Source organism: Phyllobates terribilis, unplaced genomic scaffold (assembly GCF_046119375.1).
Source record: "Phyllobates terribilis strain yellow unplaced genomic scaffold, ASM4611937v1 Scaffold_3__8_contigs__length_932513732, whole genome shotgun sequence".
Lineage (NCBI taxonomy): Eukaryota > Metazoa > Chordata > Amphibia > Anura > Dendrobatidae > Phyllobates > Phyllobates terribilis.
In genome coordinates this window covers 214,810,428-214,837,847 of record NW_027362763.1, presented here as the reverse complement: position 1 = coordinate 214,837,847, position 27,420 = coordinate 214,810,428, and the positions used below count along the sequence as shown (strand labels likewise).

At 44.4% G+C, this 27,420-nt stretch overlaps 1 protein-coding gene across 2 annotated transcripts in view; it reads left to right on the top strand.

Annotated features, from left to right (window-relative positions):
- The window catches only part of CUL3 (cullin 3), a 145,511-nt gene that overhangs the window by 70,869 nt on the left and 47,222 nt on the right, over positions 1-27,420 (top strand). The window lies entirely within an intron of this gene.

Genomic DNA, 27,420 nt, shown 5'->3' with positions numbered 1-27,420 from the left:
CACCTGGAAGAGGCTATCCAGCTTTTCTTTAAAGTCATTCAGGGTATGTGACTCCCCTGAGTACTGGGGTAGCCAGGCTGCTCCCGGGATATAGGGCATGGTGAAGGGCATAACTGCAGCAGCGGTGGCGCTGGCGGGGGTTGAGGCAGTGAAGCTCTCCTCCGCATCCGACATCTTCCTCCCCCCTAGTGGACCGTGGCCTACCTTGCGATGATCCTGTTCCGTAGGCCGCGGCTCCGCAGTAGATCGTCAGGGTTGAGGACCTTCCGTCGCGCTCCGGTGACGTCGGCGTCTGCTGGGCTCCTTCCAGGACCTTACGCAACGTCCGGACATGAGGCGGGGCTTCAGTTCTCGCGCGCTTTCGGAGTCCACGCCCCTCTTCTTCCCGCGCGGCGTCCTCAAGATGGCGTCCAATGGCGGGAAAACTCCACGGATGGCGGGAAGAAGGCCGAAGATGGCGCCGGATGGCGGGAAAACTTCGCGGATGGCGGGAAGAAGGCAGAAGATGGCGCCGGATGGCGGGAAACCTCACCACTGGTAAGTTTGAACAGTCTTTGCTTTTCAGGCACGCAGTACCCGGTGGTTGCGGGCACGAAATCCTGCCGACTACGCCAAAGTTGACGCGCCCCTGGGCCTGCTATGTCGCGCAGCGTCTCGCGCACGGGGTTTTACCCGGAACCGGATCAGATGAGGGTTGTAGTCTCCGAGTGGCGGGGACCCGGTCCGTGCCCAGGGAGTCAAACTCAGTGTGTGGCAGTCTTGATAGGTGTTATTTGAGTGTCGACTACGCCACCCGTTGATTTGCAGCTATGGAGCTGCCGCTGCAGGGCAGACCGCTGAGGCCGGTGTAGAATTGTGCAGCGTGATAGTATAACCCCCAACGGGAGGGGTATGGCCTCAGGGCAGCCGACGTGGATGATGGGGGTAGCAGGAACCACTCAGAGACGGTGCGGTGTAATTCAGGGTCTTTACTGGTAACAACGATAGACCCTCCCGGAGTACTTGCTAGCGAACGGGGCCTGGTCAGTCCTTGAGCAGATGGGATCTCCCCTGGCCAGGCGGAGTTGTAGGCCTCCCAAACTGACTGTACTCTTCTGGCTACCTTGCTAGAAGCGGATATAAGTAGCCCACGTCCCTGAGTGTGCCGTGTGGTGCTCACCCGGATGGCCGGTGACTCGGGGCCTTCTAATGGCTTCCGCTCCACGATGGCGGTGCTGGTCCCACGCGTGTGACCTTGCCTTCGGGTTTCTGGGCCTGAGGACCTGAAATCCCCTGCCGGTCGGCTTCTGCTGCTGGGTAAGAGTTAGTCCCCACAGCCTCGGACGCCGGGTCCGGTAAGAAAGCTTCTCAGTCAGGGCGAGCTCTGCAGCTGCCAGCCCCTGACTCGTAGTAGTATTGCTCCCACTGAGCTTCTGCTGTTTCTTCCTATTACTGTTTCTCGTCTCTACTCTCCTTGACTCCTAACCCTGCCTCAGCCCCGGGTTTATATAGGGGAAGTTCTTCCCCTCTCAAGACTGGGCAGGAGGTGTGGCATGCACAGGATCCCTGACCAAAGGACCTCCCACCTGCTCTCAGACATAACATTACATTACTGTGGAAACCAGACCCCTGGGGTGCCACAGCAACATGGTGTCCGACTAAAAACTTGAGCGGATTTTCCATTCAATTTGTTAGTGGACACCATGTTGCGTTTGGAAAGCCCCTGTGTGTCTAAATATTGGAGCTCCCTCACAAGTGACCCCATTTTGGAAACTAGACCCCCCCAAGGCACCTATCTAGATGCATAGTGAGCACTTGGAACCCGCAGGTGCGTCACAAATTGATATGAAAAAGTGAAAAAAAAAAATACTTTTTCATTTTTACGGATTACTTTGTGAAGCACCTGGGGTTCAAAATGCTCACCACCCATCTAGATTAGACCCCCCTGGGAACTTGTTTCCAAAATGGGGTCACTTGTGGGGGGTTTCCACTATTTAGGCATATCAGGGGCTCTCCAAACGCAACATGGCGTCCGCTAATTATTCAAGCAAATTTTACAATCTAAAAGTCAAATGGTGCTCCTTCCCTTCCGAGCCCTGCTGTGCGCCCAAACAGTGGTTTTTCCCCACATATGGGGAATCTGCGTGCCCAGGGGAAATTGCACAACAAATTTTGGGGTCCATTTTTTCCTGTTACCCCTGCAAAAATAAAAAAATTTGGGTCTAAAGTAACATTTTTGTGAAAAAAGTTAAATGTTCATTTTTTCTTCCACATTTCAAAAATTCGTGTGAAGCACCTGAAGGGTTAATAAACTTCTTGAATGTGGTTTTGAGCACCTTGAGGGGTGCAGTTTTTAGAATGGTGTCACTTTTGGGTATTTTCTGTCATAAAGACCCCTCAAAGTCGCTTCAAATGTGATGTGGTCACTAAAAAAAATGGTTTTGTAAATTTTGTTTCAAAAATGAGAAATCGCTGATCAACTTTTAACCCTTATAGCTTCCTAACAAAAAAAAAATGTTGGTTCCAAAATTGTGCTGATGTAAAGTAGACATGTGAGAAATGTTATTTATTAACTCTTTTGTGTGACATATCTCTATGATTTAAGGGCATAAAAATAAAAATTTTGAAAATTGCAAAATTTTCAAAATTTTCACCAAATTTCCATTTTTTTCACAAATAAACGCAAGTCATATCGAAGAAATTTTACCACAATCAAGTACAATATGTCACGAAAAAACAGTCTCAGAATCAGGGGGATCCATTGAAGCGTTCCAGAGTTATTACCTCATAAAGTGACAGTGGTCAGAATTGTAAAAATTGGCCCGGTCATTAACGTGCAAACCACCCTCGGGGGTGAAGGGGTTAAATCAGGGGTCGACAAAGTTGTTCAGAATCTAGGAGCCAGCCAAAAAATTTAGGAGCCAGAATTTTTTTTGTTGACAAACTGTACATATAGACCCCCTCACACACGGCGTCTCCCCGGGGAGCACGGCCTTTGTATGTACTTACACAGGTAGCGGGAGATGAGAACGGGCCCCCGGCCACAGCGATCCTCCCCCCCCCCCCCCTAGGGCCGGCTCCAGGTTTTTCTGGGCCCCGGGCGAAAGAGTCTCAGTGGGCCCTTTTAACACATACACGATTCATGATGCACAGATACGGCGGAGAAATAAATATATAAATATATTTATTTATTTATTACACATGGCCCAGCCTGCCCCCTCATCCTTCACATACGCAGACATATGCGTGCGCACACACGGTACGCAGACATATGCGTGCGCACACACGGTACGCAGACATATGCGTGCGCACACACGGTACGCAGACATATGCGCGCGCACACACGGTACGCAGACATATGCGCGCGCACACACGGTACGCAGACATATGCGTGCGCACACACATACACATAGATAAAACAGACAAATATATATACACAGTCATATACTCTGACATTCACATACATGCACTCACACAGACCCATTACTAATATTTTTAATATGGGGATTGGGGAAGCCTCACTCACCTGTCCCCGGTCCAGTGTCCTGTCCAGCAGCTCCTCGGGTATGGGGCAGTGCAGGGCCCCCGGCGTGTCACAGACTTCATGGCCCTGGAACATCAGAGGGGCCCACTTGCGGTCGGGTCCGGGCCCCTCCCGCCCATCTGTGCAGGACCTCCGCTCCGACGGTGTTTGATTGCCGGCACTCCCCCAGACATGGCCGCGCGCTGTGCGGCTGTGTCTGCTAGTAATGACGCGGCAGGAGCGACACACAAGCACAATTAAAGGTGCAGTGCCGTCGACCCTGCCGTGTCATTACTAGCAGACACAGCCGGACAGCGCGCGGCCATGTCTGGGGGAAGTGCCGGCAATCAAGCAGCGCCTGCGTCCCTGAACAGGTGCCGAGGAAGCGGCCAGGGCCCCGACAGTGAGTGGGCAGGTGGGTGTGTGGGCCCGGCCCCGACAGTAAGTGGGCGAATGGGTGTGTGGGCCCGGCCCCGACAGTGAGTGGGCGGGTGGGTGTGTGGGCCCGGCCCCGACAGTGTGTGGGCCCGGCCCCGACAGTGTGTGGGCCCGGCCCCGACAGTGTGTGGGCCCGGCCCCGACAGTGTGTGGGCCCGGCCCCGACAGTGTGTGGGCCCGGCCCCGACAGTGAGTGGGCGGGTGGGTGTGTGGGCCCGGCCCCGACAGTGTGTGGGCCCGGCCCCGACAGTGAGTGGGCGGGTGGGTGTGTGGGCCCGGCCCCGACAGTGAGTGGGCAGGTGGGTGTGTGGGCCCGGGCCCCGACAGTGAGTGGGCGGCTGGGCCCCTCTGATTTTCCAGGGCCCCGGCACTTGCCCGGGTACGCCGGGTGCTGACACCGGCCCTGCTTCCCCCGTAACCCAACTCTCCCTGTCCAGTCCCGGAGCATAAGGGGGGCGGAGCAAAGTGGAGAAGGCGGCCTGAGCGATACTGTCCCTGCTTCCTCCGATTGGATGACTCCGTGCAGGAGGTGGGATTGGATTGAGAGTATTTTTTTTTCTTCTCAACTCCTCAAGCACCAGGCAACATTTTCTAGGCGCCAGACAACATTTTCTAGGCGCCACAGGCGACCAGGCGCCTGGGTTTGTCGAGCCCTGGGTTAAATGGTGTCATTCAACTACAATTCGGCCCATAAAAAAACAATCCCTTATGTGACTCTGTTGATGGACAAATAAAGTTATGGCTGTTGGAAGAAGTGGGGAAAAAAAATGAAAGGCAGACCTGAAAATTTCACAGGCTTCAAACTGGTGAAAGGTCCTCTTTAACCCCTTTATCATGCTAATCTCGCTTCATCATTGAACAGTGGATGCGGGGCTAAGTGAAATTGTTTTTTTTGTTTTGTTTTTTCCTCTCCTTTGCGGAGATGTTGGCTTGTAAAGTTTATGATTTAGGATGAGCCCAAATGGGTGCAACTTGTGACTTTTCTCTGGGATGTGTACTTCCTCCTCTACATGATCTTGACCAAATATAGGCAGGCTGCAACATACAGGAGAAAAAAAACCTTCCCCCAATAGCTTGGAGCAGGTTTTCTCCTGTGTGACATGTAATTAGTCTACTCTCACTGCAGAACTGTTTAGAACGGTTCACACAGGGAAACGTGTTCTAATTTATTGTGAAGGTGTGTTCTTATTCCCCCCTGCATGTTGCATTCTCCTTTTGATTGGTAAACATAATATAGGGGAAGAATTAAACACCCTCACAGCAAAATCTCTGCTAACGCTTAGTTGGGTTTATAAATTCTAACCTAAACTTCACAAGCTAATATCTTTGCAGCGGAGAGAGAAATTAAAACAAAAAAAAACTTTTTTATTCAACTTTGCAGCCACTATTCCATGATGGGGCCCATGTAACATGTTCAAGCTTGTGAAAGGTTTTCTTTAGGCTGTGTGCCCATGATGCTTTTTTTAAGCGTTTCCACAGCGGCAAAAACGCTGCAGAAACGCTTAAAAAACGCATGGTAGAAGGCCTGCCATATTCCCCAATGATAATCCGCATGTGCTGTGCACATGCTGCGGAAATTTCCGCTGCGGATTAATTATCATTGCGGAAAAAAACACAGCACTACTAATTATTTTGCGGAAGTGCTGCTTTTTCGCCGCCATTGACTTGCATTGGAACGCATGGATTAAGCATCACTGTATATGTAGATGCACATTCCATGCGTTCCAATGTGCGGATGGTACCCGGGTGTGGAGGACAGGAGACTCTCCTCTGGACCCGGAACCTGTAAAAAAATAAAAATAAAATAAAAAATGTTATTTTTACCTTCTGATGGCCCCTGCTGCGCTCGTCCTCCCATGCTGGCAGATCGCGGTGGACTGAAGGACCTGCGCTGATGTCAGTCATGTGGCGGGTCACGCGATGCTGACGCTGGCAGGTCCTTCAGTGTACCGCGATCTGCCAGCAGCCAGGATGCAGCGAAGCAAGACTGCGGGGGCCATCGGATGGTAAGTATATATTTTATTTTTTTATTTTTTACCATTCTTTCGGTCACAGTATATAAATCCATGCCGGTTGCATGGATTTATATAGTGTGACCAAGTTGACAAGCACTTTCCAAGTGATGCTAAAATCGCTTGGAAAGCGCTTGTCAACCCGCATGCGGAAATACATGTGAAGGCTTCACATCCGCATGTCCCTGGCAGGAAAAACGCATGAACAATCCGCATGCGTTTTTTCTGCCAGGGAGATGCAGAAACGCTCAGGAAAAATCCGGAGCATTTCTGCATCGTGGGCGCACAGCCTTAAAGTAATTTTTTTTTGTCTGGCCCCTTCCATTCTTCCATAAGGCTTCGTGCCCACGAAGCATTTTCCAAGCGTCTATGCTGCGGAATTTACGCATTTTTGCTGCGCTCAAAAATCTGCAGCATGTCCATTAATTTTGCGGACACGCAGCGTAATCGCCGCCATTGACTTGCATTGGACCGCGTGACATCCGCATCACTACATGTGCACAAGCGGATATCACACTGTTCAATGTGTGGATGGTACCCAGGTCTGGAGAAGAGAAGACTCTCATCCAGACCCAGGTACCATAGAAACTGTAAAAAAAAAAAAAAAAGAATTTAAAATAAAAAGTAAAGATTATACTTGACTTCCGATGTCCTCCCGGTGTTTTCTCCCCTTTGTCCGGTCTCTTGCACTGCTCGTGGTGCTGTGAAGGACCTGCCATGACGTCATTGAGTCATCTGACCTGTCACATGACTCAGTGATGTCACTGCAGGTCCTTCACAGCACCTCGAGCAGTGCAAGAGACCGGACGCGGCAGAGAAAACACCGGGAGGACATCGGAAGGTAAGTATAATTTTTATTTTTTACCATTCTTATTCATTTTTTTTTTTTTTAAACTAACTTGGTCAGACTACTATAAATCCATGCCGGTTGCATGGATTTATATAGTGTAACCAAGTTGTCAAGCACTTTTCCAAGTGATGCTAAAATCGCTTGTAAAAGCGCTTGATAACCCGCATGCAGAAATGCATGCAAAAACGCTTGACAAACGCTTCTACCTGGTGGGAAAAACGCATGTTAAATCCGCATGCGTTTTTCCTGCCAGGGAGAAGCGTAAAAAATATGCAGCATTTCTGCATCGTGGGCACATAGCCTAAAGCCTCAAGTCTTTGGCGATAATTCTATCTAAGCTGTGGCTCTTTGAAGATTTTTTAGTGTTGGGCTATGTTCATACGCAGCGCTGTTGCTTTTTTTTTCTCTCTGTAGAAAAGAAGCTGCATTTTACATTACCAGCAAAATGGTATTTTAGAAATTACATGCAAATTTTGCGATATTTTTTATTTTTTTTTATTCAGCTTTAACATCTGGAATAGTTAAACTCCACCCCCAAACTGAGAAACTAAACGGATGAGCGAGCATGCTCTGATAAGGAGTTATCGCGTGCTCGCGTTCAGATAGGAGTCAGTGTGCTCAAGTCAAATACTCTGGTAGCTGCATGTATCGTGGCTGATGCACTGCCACTAAACATGCGGAAAAAGACCAATACATGGGCATTCTCCACTCTTTTAGCGGCAGTGTATCGGCCACGATACATGCGGCTACCCGAGCATTTGACTCGAGCATGCTGGCTCCTCTATCTAAACCTGAGCACGCTTGGATAACTCCATATCAAAGCATGCTCGCTCATTCCTAATGAGCAATTATGAAATGAACTTCAAAAAAGGTGCAAATAGAATAGGCTGCAAACAAAAAAAGGGCACAAAACTAGACAAAAAAACAGGTGCAAAGGCAATGATGAATTGGGGCCTTTACGTCTTAAGTCTGTAGACACCGCATCATTCAGCTCAGCTGTTTCCTTACACTACAATCCATAGGACGACAAGTCTAAAGATCATAAAATTGTAATGCAAAGCTGGCTGCAGTGGTAATGTGCCGCCATCAGCGCGTTCTCACGTGTGATAAATCGCAGTTCACTATCTGGAAGTTGGGTGGGCCAATCTAGACCATCTGCTACCCACCAAAATTCTGTAAAAATTGGGGCTGGAGCGATGATTGTTTTGGCTTAACCTTTTATTTTTGTGGAAGGGGAATGACAATGCACCAGCATACAAAGATGTTTTAGAGAATTATAGCTTCTGACTTTGTAGGAACAGTTTGGGGAAGACCCTTCACTGTTCCAGTATGGCCGTGCCCCAGTGCAGAAAGCATAAACGTGAGGTTTGATGTGGAACCTGAATGGCTGCATGAGGCCCTGACCTCAGCCCTATTAACCTAAAAGGTGTTTAAGTGCACATGTAGCGTTTTTGATGCTTTTTCGCTTTGGTTTTTCCTCTCGGAAATGCATCAAAAATGCTATGTAATCCATCTGCCAGCTAATGCAATGACAATGCTGTGTGCATGATGCGGAATTTTCCACTCAGGATTGTCATTGTGTTTAAAAACGCAGCATGTCCTTTCTATGTAGCGTTTCTGCAGCTTTTCCCACCCATTTACTTTAATTGAACCGCAGCAAATCCTCAGGTATATTTATACCTGCAGATTTGCTGCGGTTCAATTAAAGTCAATGGGCGGGAAACTCTGCAGAAATGCACATAGTGGTATCCGGGTCGGCTGGAGAGGACTACTACTCCCATCATCCGACCGCTGATAACATGTTACGAAAGCGGTGCAGCTGAGGGGAGTAGTAGTGTCCTCAGCCGAGCTGGGGCTGCGTGCTGTGTAAAAATAAAAAAAAAAATAATAAAAACAAACAAAAAAAACCACCTATCCTCACCTGTCCGGCGGCCCCTGGTGTCCTGGTCCTCGCCTTGTGATGTCCCCGTGACCTGACGTCACGTGAGCTCTCAGCTGAAGATCAGCTAAGAACTCACATGAGCTCACTTTACGGCACTGGTGCTGTGTGGGAACATTCTCAAGAATGTTCCCAAGTACCACTGATTCTTGTCACCGGGGCTGATCAGCTGATCTTCAGTTGATGAACCCAAGTGACCTCACTCCTGCAGCAGAGCCATGTACACTGGCAGGAGTGATTACACCCTTGTCAGTGTACATTGCTGTCTTATGCAGCAGTGACATCATTGATTGCAGATGTCACTTCTGTAGAAGTGACCCGGATCGCCGAGGGACAATCTGGATTGCGTCGTGACAGGCGGACAGGTGAGGGATATGGTTGTTTTATTTATTTATTTATTTATTTTTACAGAAGATCGAGGGCTTCGGGGACTAAGCTTATAATATAAAAAAAAATATATAAAAACCGTGAGTATTTTTATTTCATTAAAAAAATTTATTCTGGCTGTGTCTTTTATTAAAAAAGCGGCAAAAAACTTTACACGGTTAGTAATAAAAGCATCTTGTCGACTCCCTCCATTACTAACCTGGGTTTCACGTCAACTGCCAATACAAGGCTGACATGAACCCCAACCCCATTACCCCACTCGCCACCGCTACAGGGCAGTGGGAAGAGTGGAGGCTAAGCGCCAGATTTGATGTATCTTATGGATGCACCATTTCTGGGACTGCGGAGGGGTGATATCATTAGCCACGGAGGGGGGCAGGATCCATGGCCCCTTCCCTGGCTATTAATATCAGCCCACAGCTTTCTGGTTAGTCTTTTCTGATTAGATTTTATAGGGGGACCATACGTCAATTTTTTTTTCTGGGGTCCCCCTGTAATCTAGCTAGTAAAGGCTAAGCAAACAGCTGTGGGCTGTTATTAATAGCCAGGGAACATTGTTGGCTAATTGCCCCTTCCCTTTTTTTAAAAAAAAAATTAGGCTCTGTGCCCATGATTCAGACTTGGGAGCGCTTTGGAAGCATAGTTTAGCTGCGTCCAAAACGTAGCATTCTATTGAACGCAGGTAAATCCACATGTGTACACTGAACCATGCGTATTTGCCGCATTCAAGACATTCTAGTGGTCAAATTTCGGTTACAGAGACTAGTGACTCCACAAGAGAATTTGACATGTTGCTGTCCTGAAAGACGCGCCGGATGTCAGTGTCCTTGGGTGATCCGCAGCCTCAGATGCACACATAGTGGACATGGGATTTCCAGAAATCCCATCCACTATGCTGTAACATCTGGACGCTGCGGGTTTGACGCTGTATAATCACGCAGCGTCAAACCCGCAATGGCACCTGTTTGTGGCCATGTACCCAAACTCACCCGCAGCATGTCAATTTCTGTACTGGACACGCTAGTCTCCGCTGCAGATTTTGACCGATTTGAATTGTCTTTGTATGCGGTGCATTTACATGTACCGACAATGAAAGTGAGGCTTTCAGCTGCCCTAGAAATTACATGAATGGGAATGCTAATGAGATTGGGTGAATGGGATTAGCTGACACCTAACTCTTTTATTTGGTGATGACAGTGTCAATCAGACCCTTTCATTACCAAACCTAATTAAAATAAAGTAAAGAGTTAAATAAACATACAGACACAGAGTAAACACTTTATTTGAAATAAAATACACCTTCTTTGATCATTTAAATTAACCAATATACTCACCCCAGTTCTGACGGTAATCCAAGGGTTGTCCCACGTTCCTTTCAAATAACTTTATTTAGCTCCAAAAAGCATTCCTTGATGTAGAAAAACGCTTCAAAAATCGCGGCAAACGCTTCAAAGATCATGCGTTTTTTTTCTGCAGCATTTTTCCTGCCATGGAGATGCAGAAACGCTGCAGAAATTTCTGCTTCAAATCCTGACATTAAGCTACGTTCCCACTATGAAAATTTGAGTTTTTGATGTTGCAATTCTGCACCTATTAGCTGAATTATATTACTTGCTTGTTTTTTTACAACCTTTATCTTGTTTTGACACTTTGGTTTTTGTCTCTTGTTGCTGAGTCATGTTTTAAATTGAGCTCCTTTTTTGATACTTCCTGGTATTTGGTGTTGTCAAAACTTACTTATAGTCATGTCTGGATTACATGCATTTTTAGTGCGTTTCCCAGAGGAAACTCAAACTGCATGTTTTATTTCTTTTTTTTCCCTGCAAAATTTCTGCTTTTAGTGCAATTCTATGGGAAGAACCGTATTCAAAACTGCATGTACTCAAAAAAGAAATTGAAATGTTACAGAATTCAAATACGCTCCACAGGAACTGTAAGTGAAAATACGCAACTTTAAAATATTAACAAACTCATTGAGGGAACTTTAACTCTAGGGTGGATTTGTACAATGCTTGTGGGACAGATTTCCTGATCCAACATGTGTCTGTAGAATATCAGCCTGAAGAGTGCTTGTGAGGGCAGACATGCTCTTACACATTATTAGGGTCCAACGAGAGATGAGCATATCGATTCACAAGACTTCAGTCCAAGTCAGTGGTACCTGGCGGGTCCAACTTTATATCAACACCTATTGTTTTGGGATATAGATGTAATGGTCAGGTGTCCACACAATTAGTGTATAACTAATATTATTTTTAAACACCTCTCCAGCGTTTTGTTTTTCCAGCGCTGGAGTGGTTCTTTAACCCTTTCACCCCGAAGTCTTTCACCTTCCTGACCAGGCCAATTTTTACAACTCTGACCCACTTTATGGGGTAATACCTCTGGAATGCTTCAAAGGATCCCGGTGATTCGGAGATTGTTTTTTTCGTGACATATTGAACTTCACAATATTGATAAAATTTATTTGAGATGACTTGCGTACATTTGTGAAAAAATTGGAAATTTGGCGAAAATTTTTCAATTTTCAAACTTTGAATTTTCATGCCCTTAAATCAGAGTTTTGTCACACTAAATTGTTAATAAATAACATTTCCTACAGGTCTACTTTGCATCAGCACAATTTTGGAAACATTTTTTTTTTGTTAGGAAGTTAGAAGGTTTAAAAGTTACATAGTTTGTAAAGCCGAATAAAGACTTGCGTCCATCAAGTTCGACCTGTAAGTTCTGTAGTTGCTAAAGTTGATCCAGAGGAGGGCAAAAACCCCAAATGATTTAGCCAATCTTCACCTGAGGAAAAATTCCCTCCCGACTCTGAAACCAGCAGTCAGAATAAATCCCTGTATCAACCTACTATTTTATTCTATTTTTAAGTATATGCAGAAATCTGCCTGGTATCTAGAAAAGCATCCAGTCCCCGCTTGAACTGGTGTAGTGAATCCGACATTACCGTCTCCTCACTCAGGGAATTCCATATTCTCACTGCTCTTACCGTAAAGAACCCCTTCCTATGCTGGTGCTGAAACCTTTTCTCTTCCAGTCTTAGTGAATGCCCTCTTGTTACCGTAATATCCCTCCTTTTGAACAAATCCCGGGCAAGGTCTCTATACTGTCCCCTAACATATTTGTACACATTTATTATGTCCCCCCTCAACCTTCTCTTTTCCAGGCTGAATAGTCCTAGTTTTGCCAACCTCTCTGGGTATTGCAGTCCCTCCATTCCCTTTATTAATTTTGTTGCCCTCCTTTGTACCTTTTCAAGCTCATTTATATCCTTTCTATATATTGGGGCCCATAACTGAGCACAGTATTCCAAGTGTGGTCTGACCAGTGCTTTGTACAGTGGAAGAACAATGTTCTCATCCTTTGCAGCTATACCTCTTCTGATACATCCCATTACCCTGTTTGCCCTTACAGCAGCGGCCTGACTTTGGGCACTCCAATTTAGTTTGCTATCAATCAAGATGCCCAAGTCCTTCTCCATCTCTGAATTCCCCAATGATTTCCCATTCAGTGAGTACTGGTGACTTCCATTTTTCCTTCCCATATGTATGACCTTACATTTCTCCTCGTTAAACCTCATTTGCCATTTAATGCTCCACCTACCCAGCTTATCCAAATCCCTCTGAAGGTCTTCACTATCCTCTTTTGTATTAATTGTTTTACATAACTTTGTGTCATCTGCAAATATTGATATTTTACTATTTATCCCGTTGACTATGTCGTTAATAAAGATATTAAATAACATTGGGCCTAGTACAGACCCCTGTGGTACCCCACTAGTGACGCTTACCCAATCTGAGTATATTCCATTTATAACCACCCTCTGCTTCTATCCTTTAGCCAGTTAGCTACCCACTTGCAGACATTTTCCCCCAGCCCCATCATTCTCATTTTGTATACCAACCTATTATGTGGCACGCTATCGAACGCTTTTGAGAAGTCGAGATACACGACATCCACTGGTTCCCCCTGATCTACTCGAGAGCTAACCTCCTCGTAGAAGTCAATCAGGTTTGTTTGGCAGGAGCGATTCCTCATGAATCCATGTTGGTTCGGGGTTAATAGATTATTAGCGTCAAGATGCTCCATGATTGCCTCATTAATAAAGCCTTCAAAAATTTTGCCCACAACAGACGTCAGACTCACCGGCCGATAGTTTCCGGCGTCACTTTTTGCTCCCTTTTTGAATATTGGCACTACATTCGCCTGTCGCCAATCAAGTGGTACAGACCCAGTCTCAACAGAGTCCTTAAATATAAGATATAACGGTCTGTCTATCACATTACTTAGTACCCGTGGGTGTATGCCATCAGGTCCTGGTGACTTGTTTATTTTAATGTTACTGAGGCGTTTCTGTACCCCAGCTTGGGTTAGATTTGTCATACTTAGTGGAGGATTAAGCTTGTCACTTCTCATTTCTCCTGTTAGTTCTTTTTCCTTCGTGAAAGTTGACGAAAAAAATTTATTTAATAGATTAGCTTTATCCTCATCTTTCTCTATGATTTTGCCTTCATCACTTTTTATCGGTCCAATATTATTCGATTTTATCCTTTTACTATTTATATACGTAAAGAACAGTTTGGGATTTGATCTACTTTCCCTAGCAATACGTCTCTCTGTTTCCTCCTTTGCTATTTTTATTTGTTTTTTGCAGGTTCTCGTTTTTTCCTTGTAACACATTAGTGCCTCCTTGCTGTTTTCCTGTTTTAATCTCTTGAATGCCTCTTTTTTGCTATTTAACGCCCCTTTTACGTTCTTATTCAACCATATTGGTTTCCTCTTATTTCTGGCCCTTTTATTCCCATACGGTATATACCTCTCGCACTGAGTATTCAGAATTCTTTTGAAGGTTTCCCATTTACTATTCGTATTTCCTTGATTAAGAACTTTGTCCCAGTCTATAAGTTGAAGGTTTTCTTTCAGCTGATCAAACTTCGCCCTCCTAAAGTTTAATGTTTTAGTTGTTCCCTTATTGATAACCCTACTGAAGGGCATTTTGAAATTGATAATATTATGATCGCTATTACCTAGGTGCCCCCCTATCTGTACCTCAGTTATTCTATCAGGCCTATTAGTCAATATTAAGTCCAACACTGCCTTCCCTCTCGTTGGTTCCTGCACTAGTTGGGAGAGATAATTATCCTTGATATTTGTCAAGAACCTTTTTCCTTTCTGCGATCTACAGGTTTCTGTTTCCCAGTCAATATCCGGGTAGTTGAAGTCCCCCATTACAATCACCTCATTATGTTTTGCTACTTTGTCTATTTGTCCTAATAGCAGTTTCTCATTCTCCTCTGTTATATTGGGTGGCTTATAGCAGACCCCCAGTAATATTTTATTATTATTTTTTGCCCCCTCTATCTCTACCCACATGGACTCGACTCCCTCTTCTCCCTCTCCTATATCTTCCCTTAGTCTGGGCTTTAGACGTGACTTTACATATAAGCAGACTCCTCCGCCCTTCCCCCTGTTTCCGGTCCCTTCTAAATAAACTATAATCTGTTAAATTTACCGCCCAGTCGTAGCTATCGTCTAGCCAAGTCTCTGTTATACCTACGATGTCATACCTCTCCTCCGATATAAGCGCCTGCAGCTCATCCGCCTTATTGGTCAGGCTTCTTGCGTTGGTCAGCATGCAAGATAAAACTTTGGGGTTATTTAGCATCCTATTCTTCTCTAACGATCTAACTGTACTATCCCCACCCCCCTCTCCACCCTCATTATATTCACTTCTCCCCTTCCCCCTTGCTTGCCTCACATCCCACCTATTTCCTTGGTTTCCCCCCCCCCGTCTCTAGTTTAAAAACTCCTCCAACCTATTAGCCATCTTCTTCCCCAGCACCGCTGCACCCTCCCCATTGAGGTGCAGCCCGTCCCTACGGTAGAGCCTGTAGCCGACAGCGAAGTCGGCCCAGTTCTCCATGAACCCAAACCCTTCTGCCTTGCACCAACTCTTTAGCCACTTATTCACCTCCCTAACCTCCCGTTGGCGCTCCTGTGTGGCTCGCGGGATTGGTAGTATTTCTGAGAAAACTACCTTGGAGGTCCTTGCCCTAAGCTTCCTACCTAGTTGACCAGCGATTTTTCTCATTTTTCCAACAACATTTACAAAACCATTTTTTAGGGACCACATCACATTTGAAGTGACTCTGGGGGGCCTATATGACAGAAAATACCCAAAAGTGACACCATTCTAAAAACTGCACCCCTCAAGGTGCTCAAAACCACCTTCAAGAAGTTTATTAACTCTTCAGGTGCTTCACAGGAATTAATGGAATGTGGAAGGAAAAAATAAACTTAACTTTTTTTCACAAATTTTTACTTTAGTCACCATTTTTTTTCATTTACTTTCACAAGGGTAACAGGAGAAAATGGACCCCCAAATTTGTTGTGCAATTTCTCCTGAGCACGCAGATACCCAATATGTGGGGGAAAACTACTGTTTACGCACGGCAGGGCTCTGAAGGGAACGAGTGCCATTTGACTTTTTGAATATAAAATTTGCTCGAATAATTAGCCGACACCATGTCGCATTTGGAGAGCCGCTGATGAGCCTAGACAGTGGAAACCCCTCACAAGTGACACAATTCTGGAATCTAGACCCCTCAGGGAACTTGTATAGATGTGTGGTGAGCACCTTGAACCCCCAGGTGATTAACAGAAGTTTATAACGTTGAGCCGTGAAAATAAAAAAATCAGTTTTCCCTTAAGAATATTTTTTAGCCCCAAATTTTGCATTTTCACAAGGGTAACAAAAGAAGCTGCACAACACATTTTGGGGTCCATTTTCTCCTGAGTACGCAAATACACCATATGTGGTCGAAAACTGCTTTTGAGGCATGGTGCAAAGCTCAGAAGGGAAGAAGTGCCATACTGGAGTTCAGATTTTGCTGGACTGGTTTGAGAGTGCCATGTAACATCGGTAGTTCCCCTGAGGCGCCAGACTAGCCCACAAGTGATCCCATTTTACAAACTACACCTTTCAATGAATTCATCTAGGAGTGCAGTGATCATATTGACACCACAGGTGGGTCACAGAATTTTATACCATTGGGTATTGAAGAAAAAATTGCATTTTTACCACTAAAATTTTGTTTTAGCCCCAGATTTTGCATTTTCACATTGGGAAATGGGTAAAAATGGCACCAAAATTTGTCCCACAATTTCTGCTTGTTATAAATACCCTTTATGTGGCTGTGCAGTACTGTTTAGCCATACGGCGAGACTCGGGAGGGACGGAGCGCTTTTTGCCTCCTGGAGCACAGATTTTCCTAGAATAGTTGCAGATTCCATATACAGAGCCCCTACATGCTAGAAGAGCAGAATCCCCCCTCAAGTAACCCCATTTTGGAAATTATATCCCTTTGTGAATTTATCATCTGGTGTAGTGACCACTCCATGTGTGTTTTCCAGAAACCAGCAGCAGTGGATGTTGCTAAGTGAAGATTGCAAACTGCCGTTGTAGTGACCAGCACGTTGTAGTGACACATGGGCAAGGCATAATGGCACACACAAATTGCAGAGAAAAATGTCTGATAAAAGATAAATTACTTTCTTCTAAAATTAATGCTTTTATCACATGGATTACAGAAGGGGGTGATGGGTGCGATCTCACATCTGCTGGAGTAGCAACATATTGCTGCATCTTTTACACAATTGGCAAATGTTTGTGACAAATAGATGACGACAGAAATCTAAGAATTCTGCTTTTACCGTGGCTGCTAAGATTACTGCCATCCTAACCTAAAACATGGCAGGGGTTTATACTTTGACTGCACCAGATATGATTAACCTTGCCGGCATACCCCCTCGGATTGTATGGCTTCGCAGTTTCTGCACATAATGGATCCCCTCTAGCTCTGTGAACTTGCTGGCATTGTCTTTCACTTTCACATTTCCATTGCTTATTGTACTCGCTTCCTTTCTGCTTCTCCACAATTAGGGAGACCTTTCTTTTCTAGGCTGAGTTGCTTGGAATTAGAATTGCCACCGAAACTTTTATATTTTCCATACATTAGTCCATTAGAAATTGGAGAGGCACCCAATCCAACCAATTTTGGGGGGGATGTCTTTTTATTGGTGGGGAGGAGAGAACCAACTAATGACAGCCGGCTATGAAGGGAACCATTAGATCAGTGGTGGACATCCTGCAGCCCACGATGCTATTCTGTGCGGCCCTCAACCATATGGATAGAAAACGCTTGTGTGACCGATTACCTATATGTGAGTAGTGGCCAGCATGTCTATCTGGAAAATCTGTACATAAAACTCAGCGTACTTGAAAGAGAAATTGACATGTTGTGGATTTGAAACACGCACTGCAGTTAGTTTATATCACGTTAAAAAAAAATAAAATAAAGTGGCTATGAAATTTCTCTAAATCCTATCCAATTTGCTGTATCTGAAAGACGCTGCATTTATGTAGTGAAAATAGGCAGCATCAAAACTCACCTTAGAGTGCTGATTTGGGGACGTAAGAGTCCTATAAGTAGAATTTAATGTTTTCAGAACATTAACAATAAGAACATGGAAGAGTCCAGGAGCCATTTGGTGAGCTGCATATCCTGCTACATGTTCACAGACTTGCCAGTGGAAAAGCCAGACTTCACATGCCAGAAATGCAAGCTTGTGTCCCTGTTGGAGGAAAAGTTGCGAAATCTAGAAGAGAGGTTAACTACCTTGAAAATCATTAAGGAAGGTGAAGAGTTCTTAGACAGAGCAGAATTATCTCTTCATGATTCAGAAAGAGAAGAAATTCGAACTGCACCTGACGAAACAGAGGAATGGAAGCATGTGACCCACAGAAGCAGGAGGATCGAGAGGCAGTCAGCACCCATACTGCTCAGGAACCAGTACCAGGCTCTCACGCAGGAGAACCATGAAGAAATACAGCAAAATAAGACTTTGCCAGCAATGAATAACCTTGTAAGCCCTCAGAATCCTCCTGGATGGAGAAAGAAGAATGTTGTGAAGAAAAAACGGAGAGTGGTGGTCATGGGGGATTCCCTGTTAAGAGGAACAGAGGCCGCTATCTGCAGACCAGACATAACCTCAAGAGAAATGTGCTGTCTTCCAGGAGCAAAAATTAAAGATGTGTCTGACAGGATATCAAGACTCTTCAGACCTACAGATCACTACCCATTCCTGCTAATACATGTGGGGACAAATGACACCGCAGGAAAGGACCTGGAAACCATCTGCAGTGACTTTGAAGACTTAGGCAAGAAAGTGAAAGAATTGGGAGCGCAGGTGGTCTTCTCATCCATCCTCCCAGTGGATGGCCATGGAACAATGAGGTGGAATAAGATTCTACAGGTGAACAACTGGCTACGTCGATGGTGCCGTCAACAAGGATTTGGATTTCTGGATCATGGAATGAATTACCTATACGATGGACTACTTGCTAGAGATGGGGTGCACCTTACGAAGACTGGAAAACATGTATTTGGAAGTCGCCTTGCTACACTCATCAGAAGAGCTTTAAACTAGAACAATGTGGGAAGGGAAGCAAAAGGCCAGAAAAAGCCATACAGCTGACAAATACTATTGAGATCTCTGCTACTGGAAGTGGAAAGGAAGAACAAAGACAAAACAATTTAAATAATAAAAATATGGGAGGAAGAGAAACCAATCACAAACTAAAATGTTTTTATACAAATGCACAAAGCATGGGCAACAAACAAGGAGAATTGGAACTACTAATGCAGGAAAAGGAATATGATGTCATTGGAATCACTGAAACTTGGTGGGACGATACACATGATTGGAATAAAAGGCTAAAAGGATACAACTTATTTGCAAGAAACAGACTTGATAAACGAGGAGGAGGTGTTTCATTGTATGTTAGAAAAGCGTATATCTGCACAGAGATTGAAGCTTCAGAGACTGGGAGTTCTGTGGAAACTGTTTGGGTAAGAATACAAGGAGAGAACAACGGAAAGGACACCATTGTAGGCATTTACTACAGGCCACCTGGGCAAGCTGAAGATATGGATGAACTCTTTATGTATCAAATGACCAAGTTCTCCAAAAAATATGACGTAGTGGTCATGGGAGATTTCAACTATCCAGACATTTGTTGGGAATCTCTCTCAAGTAAAACTAACAGGTCAAGCAAATTCTTATCCTCTCTTGCTGACAACTTTATCTTCCAAAAGGTAGGGGAGAAAACAAGGGGATCTGCTACTTTGGATCTAATCCTTATAAACAGGGAGGAAATGGTTGAGGAGGTAAAGGTGGCTGGGACCCTAGGAGGCAGCGATCATGCTATTATAGAATTTTGGATAACTAGAGGAGGAAGACATGTGAAGACTCAAACTTCAAGGTTAGATTTTAGAAAGGCAGATTTTAAGAGACTCAGAAAGAGAATAGGAGGGATCCAATGGCTGGATGTCCTTAAGGACAAAAATGTCCAGGAAGGATGGGAAATTTTTAAAAATGAGATTCTCAAAGCACAATCGTTAACAATCCCGAAAAGTAGGAAGAATGGGAAGCATTTAAGGAAACCAGGATGGATGAACACAGAACTTAAACACATGCTAAAAAGAAAGAAAGAAATGTTTATTAAATGGAAAGAGGGAGGCATATCTAAAGAAGATTATAATGCAGTCTGCAGATCCTGCAGGGCACGTATCAGGTTACCTAAAGCTGACAATGAATTAAGGCTTGCAAGAGATGTCAAAAGCAATAAAAAAGGATTTTGGGGGTATGTCAAAAGTAAAAGAAAAGTCAAAGATGCTATAGGAATTTTACAGGATGAAAATGGAGAAATGGTAAGAGAGGATGTTGAGAAGGCCGAACTTTTTAATTCCTATTTTGCATCTCTTTTCTCTCAGAAAGAAAATGTAACATCAACTGATCTTCACTGTCCTTTTAAAGGAATAGAGGAATCCAAGTTATCTGTAAACAGAAAGATTGTGAGGGAATATTTAGCTAACATAAATGAGTTCAAGTCTCCAGGTCCAGATGAATTACACGCCAGAGTACTGAAGGAGATTGTAGAAGAAATTTTAGAACCACTCTCCATAATCTTTGAAAATTCTTGGAGAACAGGAGAAGTCCCAGAAGACTGGAGAAGAGCAAATGTTGTTCCTATCTTCAAAAAGGGGAAGAAGGTGGACCCAGGGAACTATAGGCCGGTGAGTCTGACTTCTGTACCAGGAAAGATCTTTGAACAAATTATTAAACAACATGTATGTAAGTACATGGATAAGAATGAAGTGATTAACCAGAGTCAGCATGGGTTTGTAACTAACAAGTCATGTCAGACTAACTTAATTTACTTCTATGACAGAATCACTGACTGGGTGGATCAGGGAAATGCTGTAGATATAGTATATCTTGACTTCAGCAAAGCATTTGACAAAGTATCTCACATCATCCTTATTGAAAAAATGACCAAGTATGCAATGGACCAGGCAACTGTTAGGTGGATTCATAACTGGCTTAGTGATCGGACTCAAAGGGTGGTTGTAAATGGCTTCACATCCAGCTGGATGAATGTCTCAAGTGGGGTACCACAGGGCTCCGTCCTGGGACCTGTATTGTTCAACATCTTTATCAATGATTTAGATGAAGGAATTGAGGGTAAACTGATTAAATTTGCTGATGACACAAAGCTAGGAGGGATAGCTAATACTAGAGAAGAGAGAGAGCGGATTCAAAAAGACCTAAATAAACTGGAGCAGTGGGCAGCAACCAACAGAATGGTTTTTAACAGGGAAAAATGCAAAGTACTACATCTGGGCAATAAAAATGAAAAAAGCATATACAGAATGGGAGGAATAGAGCTAAGCAACAGTACATGTGAAAAAGACTTAGGTATACTAATAGATCATAGACTGAACATGAGTCAACAGTGTGATGCAGCAGCAAAAAAGGCAAATACAATTCTGGGATGTATTAACAGAAGCATACAGTCTAGATCACGTGAAGTCATTATCGGTCTTTACTCCTCTTTGGTCAGACCTCATCTGGAATACTGTGTACAGTTTTGGGCACCACATTTTAAAAAAGACATCGACAAACTGGAGCAAGTTCAGAGAAGAGCGACCAGAATGGTGACTGGTCTGCAAACCATGTCCTATGAGGAACGGTTGCAGGATTTGGGAATGTTTAGCTTGCAAAAAAGAAGACTGAGAGGAGACTTAATAGCTGTCTACAAATATGTCAAGGGCTGTCACACTGTAGAAGGATCATCTCATCTTTATTCTCATTTGCACAAGGAAAGACTAGAAGCAATGGGATGAAACTGAATGGGAGGAGACACAGATTAGATATTAGAAAAAACTTTTTGACAGGGTGATTAATGAGTGGAACAGGCTGCCACGAGAGGTGGTGAGTTCCCCTTCAATGGACGTCTTCAAACAGAGGCTGGACAGACATCTGTCTGAGATGATCTAGTGAATCCTGCTTTGAGCAGGGGGTTGGACCAGATGACCCAGGAGGTCCCTTCCAACTCTACCATTCTATGATTCTATGATAATTTGTACCTATCGGACATTTATAGTATATACTTTTGATATGCCATAAATGTCATAGAAGGTAACACCCTTTGAATTTTTAGTGTGGCTCCCAGATTGTCATACTGAATCAATGTGGCCCTTGGACCAAAGAGGTTGTACACCCCTGTACTAGATGAACAGCAATCCTCCATCTGACTGTTGGGGATAACAGGCGATGGGAGATGTGGGGAACATAGTAATACTGTACAGTTGATGCACATTTTAATTACTTTGTAGGTTTGTTGGCATTTATGGTTTTAGTAACTTATACTCCTGATGAATCCTCCCAGAAATGTGTTGAGATCTTTGGTATTTATTATGGAGCATCTGTTTAATGTGAATTTTGTATTCTATGGATCTTGTAAATGGACTATGAATTAAAGGTTGTGCCTGAAGTGAAGCACATTTTTAGGCCTTGTATTAGAAGTGTCACAGGTTTACCGCGACAGGAGCCAGAAGACCGTGCCATCTGATTTTGCCTACTCCTGCACTGACTAGAAGCACTACTTCTTATTAAACAGTGCAGGTTTCTTCTAGCAGTGTAGGGCTTAATCTGCTCAGTTGATAGTTCCTGGAAGCTTACATGCATTAAGGCTCTCGGCTATTCACTGTTGGCCAGTTCCCTCTCCTATATATACTGGACTCTGGCTAGAAGTCATTGCCAGAGCTAGTTTCATTGTTTCATGGTTTCAGGAGTTGGTGGAAACTTGTTTGAGAAGGCGTTTGGTTTTATTTGAGATTGCTGCGTGGTCTTGGTTGTGTGCAAATCTTCTCCTAGTTTGGTTTTTCCCCCATCTTCCACTCCCAGGTGTTTTCCTCTGTGTGTGCATATTTGTATGATTGGTATTTTCCTTCATCCCTGTTCGTATTACTTTGTTAGTCTGGTTGGTGTATTGCTATACATCACTACTCCTCTCCTTCGGTGGGAGGAGGGAACAGACTGAGGGCGGATTCAGGAGCCCCGGCATCTTCACCTTCAGAAGTAATCCGGGGAACCAGGATAGCTAGGGCGCCCCCTAGCGTTGGGGGCAGGGAAGGAGCCCCTGGTCACAGGATAACATTCAAGAGTCGTGACAATGAGCTAACATGGACATGGGACATAATCTCCCCTTATATCCGAGTCTTTTCTCTTATTTGGATAATGTTTTTGGTTGAATGGAGGCCTAGTGGTCTGTCCTGAGCGCTGTTTATCTCATTTTATTTTTATTTTCTGTAAGTTTATTGTTATCCACTACTTTCACATTGACGCACTAGCCATAGGATAGGGCATCAATGTACGATCGGCCGGGGTCCCGCAAGTGGCACCCCCGCTGATCAGCTGTTATTGGTGGTGGCAGCCTCCGGCCGGAAGTTTTTAACTGCGGTGCTTGGCAGTCCATCTGTAGTGGCCCCCGGGGGGTACTACACATCCACCTCCCATTCAATTAAACAGGAGGCGGATATGCAGTAACAATCGCCGGCCACTGCAACTTGACGGTCACGCACTGCAGGTAAGCACTTCCGGCCTGCGGCCGCTGGCACCGATGACAACTGATCGGCAGGGGTGCCGCTTGCGGGACCCCGGCCGATCATACATTGATGCCCTATCCTACGGATAGGGCAGAGATGTGAGAGTAGTGGACAACTCCTTTTAAGCCAAGTCTCCACATTCTTACTAAAGTTGGAGCTATCGAACATGGCCTCTTCAGACACCACATCTGGTGGGTCTATTGCCTGTTTTACGCTTTGGTGTGGCACCATATAGAGGATTTTTTATTTTTTTCCAAGAAGGGCATCCAGGGCTTACCTGAATTTTAGTGAATTCGCCATTACAACATGATGTTACAGTTCCATATTCTCACTGCTTTTACAGTAAGGAATCGCCGTCTGTAATGATGGAGGAAACCTTCTTTCCTCTGCTTAACATGTCACTCTCCGCAAGGAAGAACATTACCTCTATATGTAGGGAATTATCCTTTGTCATCATTGCAGGCCTAGTTGTAAAAAGATCATGAGCAGCATGGTGGCTCAGTGGTTAGCACAATACAGTTCATGGTTTTGACCAGTCAGACCTGTTTTACTAGCAAGAGACCTACACAATGTTAACCCTTTTACCCCCAAGCCTGTCTTGACCTTCATGACCAGGCCAGATTTTACAATTCTGACCACTGTCACTTTGAGGTAATAACTCTGGAACGCTTCAACGGATCCCACTGATTCTGATATTTTCTCGTGGCACATAGTACTTCACGATAGTGGTAAACTTAGATCGTTATGATTTGTTATGAAGACCTACCTCTTCCAACAAGCCTACAACCTGCAGTAACCACCGCCCCACCACATTACTGCATGACCTCCTCTACCCCCACCTACTGTATCCTCACCCATCCCTTGTAGACTGTGAGCCGTCGCTGGCAGAGTCCTCTCTCCTCCTGTACCAGTCGCTGACTCGTTTTGTTAAGATTATGTAAATGTTTTTGCTATGTATATCCCTATCACGTGTAAAGCGCCATGGAATAAATGGCGCTAGAATAATAAATAAAAAAAATAATAATTTGTTTTATTTTTGACAAAATTGGAAATTTAAGTTGTTTTTTTTTCAATCTTTTAATTTTATGCCCTTAACGAGACTGTTATGTCACAAAATGGTTAATAAATAACATTTCCCACATGTCTACTTTAAATCAGCACAATTTTTTTTTGTTAGGAAGTTAGAAGGGTTAAAAGTTGACCAGCCATTTCTCATTTTTCCAACAAAATTTACAAAACCAAAAGGGACCATATCACCTTTCAAGTGACTTTGGGGGGCCTATATGACAAAGTGACACCATTCTAAAAACTGCACCCCACAAGGTGCTCAAAACCACATTAAAGAAGTTTATTAACCCTTCAGGTGCTTCACAGGAATTAAAGCAATGTGGAAGGAAAAAAATGTTACTTTAGCCCCCAATTTTTTATTTTCATAAGTGTTACATGAGAAAATACACCCCAAAATTTGTTGTGCAATTTTTCTTGAGTACACTGATGCCCAATATGTGAGGTAAAGCTACTGTTTGGGCTCACAGCAGGGCTCGGAGTGACGTTTTGGAACGTAGACTTTAATGGGATGGTCTGCGGCGTCATGTTGCCTTTAGAGAGCCCCTGATGTGCCGAAACAGTGGATGCCCCCCCACAAGTGACCCTATATTGGAATTGATGGTGTTTTCCTAGTTTGTCAATCTTATAATGTAGTGGCATATGTAAGTTTTGTTGAGTGCATCAGGTTTGCATATGTGCGTTGTGCAAGTCGGAAATTAATTTAATAGTCCATGGATGAGTGGTACAGTTTAAAGCATTCTTTTATACATAGGCCCCCCATATTTTTGTTGTACGCTAGAGCACAGTCTAGTTTGGGGACCTGTGCAGAGATGCCTCGTACAGCGGTTGGGGTGCTGCCATCACCATGTATGGTGTTCAAGAAAAGGACATCCCTTTTGTTCTTGTACTGACCACCAGCATGTTGTTGTTGCTACATTGGGCTCTGCTCTCACCCTTTCTGAGCAGCTGCCCAATTAACATCTTAGGGAGGCCTCTCTCTGATTTTTGCAGACTGTACCGCATGCTGCGGTAGGTCGTGCAGAGAGGGACTTAAAGAGTGGGTTGCTGGTATAAAAGTGGTCTACCTAGAAGTGATAACATTGATCCAGCATTGGGTGCACCAAATCCCACACCATTTTCCCACTAACTCCCAGTACAGGGGGGCATTCAGGTTGAATCAGGGTGTCTTTCCCTTCATAAACTCTAAACCTGTGGGTGTACCTTGAGGTACTCTTTCACAGCTTATAGAGTTTGATTCTGTACCTGGCCCTCTTACTGAACAGGCATTGTAGGAATTTGAGCCTCCCCTTGAAATGTATTAGGGACCCATCCATACAGATGTCACTTTGTGGAACGTACACCTCAGCAAACTTGTTGCTGAAGTGATCAATGACCTGCTGAACTTTGCAAAGTTGGTCAAAGTTGGGGTCATCTCGAGGAGAACACTGCATTATTATTGTAATGCAGACATTTGTGGATGGCCTCCAAACGTTTACAGGTCATAGCCATGCAGCACAGTGGAGTGTTGTAGAGAATATCAACAATCCAATATTGCGAAGTTCTGGCTTCACTAACCCTATGTGAAGGACAAGGCCCCAAAATGTCATCATTTTTACTGCGTCTACTGTTAGAAAATGATGGAGTGGGGTTTTGGGCCAAAAATTGTTGGGCATACAAATTTGTCTCTGCCTCCCATGAGGTTTTCAAAATCCTCAGAGACTTTTGAAAGTATTTGTGAGGCCGGTGGTGTCAAATTTGATTCCTGATTTTGTGGCGCAATCGCAGATCTGTGGCTTATAATCTTCGGAAGGTGAGGTCCATAAGGGGTCGGTAATGGTGGGTGCAGGTTCAGTTTCTGTCCTGGGGTGTCTGCGTGGCAGTTCGGTATCACCTGAGGAGGAAAAATAAAGAAAGGTGGCATCCTCTCCCTATCCTTGTCGGAGGCAAGGAATGCTTTTACCGCCTCCGACTGAATAAAATGATTGGGACGAGCAGGACGTTTTTTCGTGTGGTGTAAACTTTTTTTTTTTTTTTTTATTTAGAAGGAGAAATAAAAATAGAAGAAAAGAATCTAGAAAGAAAGATAAAAATGTAATAAAAAAAAAAATTACTGTGCACCCGCAGCTATCTGACACTAACCCTGACTACTACAGTATTTTTTACTGAATATAGACAGATTACTATGGTATATTTTACTGTCCCTAATCTAGCCCTATCAACTAATCTAAGTTATTTTTTAATTTTTTTCACGAAAAAAAAACAAAACAGATGCTGACCAGTGATGTGCATCACTGATCAGCGCTCGGTAGCTGTAGGACGCATACACGGATGTGGGGAAAAAATGGACAGGAAAAAAAAATTCCTGGCTCTAAACGTGCACAGACACTGATCAGTGATGTGCGTCTGATCAGTGGCTGCAGGATGCACTCACGGATTTGGTGCAAAGAGGGGTGGGGGAAAATAGACAGAAAAATAGTCCTGATCAAAAGCGAGCGTGGGTGCCGATTAGTGATGTGCTGCAGGACACACAAAAACTGCGAAAAAAATGAGTGATCAAGTACTGATCAGTGCTTGGTGGCAGAAGGGGTGGGGAAAGGGTTAGGGCAGGGGATTGGAGTGGATTAGGAAAAAGCAGGAACAGCAGCAGAAGTGATGGCACAGGCTTGAAAAAGTCTGTTGCACCAGAAGGCCCAGCAGATCTGCAGCAGAAGTCCTGGCGATGAGTCCCAGTTCCCTGCTGCAAGATTCAGCGATCACCATGCGCTCTGTCACTGTGACGCATTTTTTCCAGGACGTATCCATATTTCCAAGGTCGGGAACTTTTTCCCTTCCATGACCTATGACTGTCTTTGGTAGGGAAGGAATTAAGCCTGGGGGGAAGTAGTCTGCGCTATAGGATTATTCTGTGGGAAAAACACATGAATAGAAGATGGATAAGGCTTGCAGATCTTGGTGTGATTCTGTGAGCTGTGACAACAGACTTATGTAGGCTATGCTCTTTACACACACTAAAACTAGTGGCTCAGTGGTTAACACTGTTGCTTTGCACGCTGGATTCAAATCCCACCAAGGACAACATCTGCCAGGCGTTTGTATGTTCTCCCCGTGTTTGTGTGGGTTTTCTCCAGGTTCTCCGGTTTCCTCCCACATTGCAAAGACATACTGATAGGGAATGTAGATTGTGAGCCCCAGTGGGGACAGAGATGATGTCTATAAAGCGCTGCAGAATA